The sequence below is a fragment of the Octopus bimaculoides genome, chromosome 28, assembly GCF_001194135.2.
Source record: "Octopus bimaculoides isolate UCB-OBI-ISO-001 chromosome 28, ASM119413v2, whole genome shotgun sequence".
Classification (NCBI taxonomy): domain Eukaryota; kingdom Metazoa; phylum Mollusca; class Cephalopoda; order Octopoda; family Octopodidae; genus Octopus; species Octopus bimaculoides.
This window is the reverse complement of record NC_069008.1, coordinates 1603513-1606405: the sequence shown is the minus strand read 5'-3', so window position 1 is coordinate 1606405 and position 2893 is coordinate 1603513. Positions and strand designations below refer to the sequence as shown.

The window sequence follows — 2893 nt, the reverse complement described above, 5'->3', positions numbered from 1 at the left end:
TCTTGCCGCTTTGAGTCAATATTTTTGATATTTTGATATCTAAATAAAGCTTGTTTATTTTTCAATTATTCTCCTGTCATTTTTGATGTTGAACATCTAAGTAAAACGTGCTGATGCAACTATAAATTATAGAATTCATTGACTTGAACAGTTTATGGCAAAAGTTGTAGATTTTTTAGCATTTAAACCAGCCATAGCTAACCCAAATTTTCTATCTGCTTTATTATCATTCATTGACGCACACATACAAGAGGGTGCTGAAAAGTTCCTGGCTTTGGATAAAAAAGAAAATACTGGAGGATCAGTTAATTATGATTTTATTCCACATATTCCCCCACTAAGAGTCATACTCTTATTGCAGCAGTCCTTCGGTTTTTCTAAGCCCTGTAAAAGAACTTCGAAGGCTGGGTCTCCAACCAGGTGCAAAAATGTTCACAGACCAATGGGCCAGTTACTGCAATCTACATCAACTTGTCTGCATTCATGGAACAGTGAATCAACACCATCATTTTTACATCCACTTTCCTGTGCTTATGCGGTTCAGAAAGTTAATTCAGGCAGATTTTCTATGATGAGAGGCTCTTTTTGTTGCCAACTCTCACCTGTTTCCAAAGCAAGTCAATGATTCCCCATGGCCAGACATGTTTTCACAGATTATAGGAAATGAACGGATGCTTGTATGACATGACAACCGTTTTTTAACTACCACAACATGTTAAGACAAGGACGCACACACACACATATATTTATATATATATATATATAACAAGTCTCTCCTAGTAAAAGGAAGATTGTACGATGCATATATACAAACAATTCTGCTTGGAAGTGAGACGCGAGTCCTGAATGCAGAGGGCATGCAAAGGCTAAAGAGGGATGAGGCTGGTATGCTTTGCCGGATGTGTAATGGAAGTGTACATGTGCTACAGAGTGTTAGTGTATTGAGAGAAATGCTGGGCATAAGAGGAAATAGACACAGTGTACAAGAGAGAAGACTGTGCTGGTTTGGTCATGTGGTGTGGATGGATGCTGACAGCATCCATCCAGTTATGAACAGATATAGTTGTTTCATTATTAAATATGGAATTGTTTTATAAAGGAGAATATTGCTGGAAGAGAGACATAAAACAAGACAAAGAAAAGTGGTTTGGAAGCTGAATGAACTTTTATTGAGCTTACACTGAAGGAATACAGATATATATATATATACATTGTCATACATATCTTTGTATGTGTTTATTTATAAGCATGCGTAGTTATACACATACATACTTAAATGAAACGACAATATCCTAAGGGAAATAACTCAAAAAAGTCAATCAGATGCTTTTCAACTCGAGGGACAAGTAAGGGTATATTAAACAGTATAGAAGATACATTATTAATGAATTCATATTGTTTATATAGACGCAGACGTGGCTGTAGGGTTGAGAAGCTTGCTTTCCCAACCATGTGGTCTTAGGTTCAGTCCCACTACATAGAACATTGGACAAGAGTCTTCTATAGTTATGGACTGACCAATGCTTTGTGAACAAATTTGATAGACAAAAAATGAAATGCTTATCTTCAATCGCATTGTTTCCATAGACGGATTCGTATACGCGTCGTAACTTTTACACGTAGCTTTAATTTCTCTAGAAAATCTGTAGGGATAATTTTAAAAAGTGATTGACTAGCACATAGATCTCCTGAAGAATTATGTTAGGAGTGTGTGTGTGTGTCTATGGAGTGCTCAGCCACTTGTATGTTAATTTCACAAGCAGGCTGTTCCATTGAATGAATCAACTGAAACAATTGTTGCTGTAATCCAAGGTGAGTCAGGCCACAGTCCAGCAATACATACTAAGGAAATTTTGCAGATGGAGATTAATTTTCTAGCTTCTAGTAATTTTGAAAATACTATAAAGTAACAATATACATAAAATTATTAGAGATACCAATGAGAAAAATGAAAGTTTCTTCATTAAAAATTAAATAGGACATCTGTCACAACATTTATGACAATCTGAATGTTGACAATGATAAAGTCTCTATTCTGTATAAATACATTCACCCATGGTGGCACCATGTTAAAAGGACCTAGCATAGACTGTAAAGTGGTTGGCATTAGGAAGGGCACCCAGCTGTAGAAACCAAGCAAAATCAGACTGGAACCAGGTGCAGCTCTCCTGCTGGCCAGCCCTGGTCAAACCATCCAACCCATGCCAGCATGGAAAACAGATGTTCATGAAGACAATGATGATGATGGTGGTTAAGTGTCCTTCTCCAGAGAAGGATTTAACACAGAAGTCACAGTGATAGGGTCTCTTGCAAGATGAATATTTTTCAGAGTAGTTAAGGTATATAAACTAACAAAAAGATTTACAACAGAGAGAAACATGATTTCTCTTCAGTAAGAATATATTTATGACTATGTAATTGACATAACCAAGAAAATGATTAACTGTAGATATCACACTGACAGAGATTTTTACACATGTGTGACTATATCTATGTGCAGTTGTATTTCAATTACAATACTCTTTTACTTGTTTCAGTCAGTTGACTGTGGACATGCTGGAGCACCGCCTTTAGTTGAGCAAATCGACCCCAGGACTTTTTCTTTGGAAGCCTAGTACTTATTCTATCGGTCTCTTTTGCCGAACCGCTAAGTTACGGGGACGTAAACACACCACCATCGGTATATATATATATATATATATACATACACACACACACATATATATATATATACGATGGGCTTCTTTCAGTTTCAATCTACCAAGGCTTTGGTCGGCCCGAGGCTATAGTAGAAGACACTTGCCCAAGGTGCCACGCAGTGGGACTGAACCCAGAACCATGTGGTTGATAAGCAAGCTATTTACCACACAACCACTCCTACACCTATGTGTAT

General features: G+C 37.0%; 1 protein-coding gene across 1 annotated transcript in view; it reads left to right on the top strand.

Moving 5' to 3' along the window:
* The window catches only part of LOC106870586 (acyl-protein thioesterase 1), a 304640-nt gene that overhangs the window by 161608 nt on the left and 140139 nt on the right, over positions 1-2893 (top strand). The window lies entirely within an intron of this gene.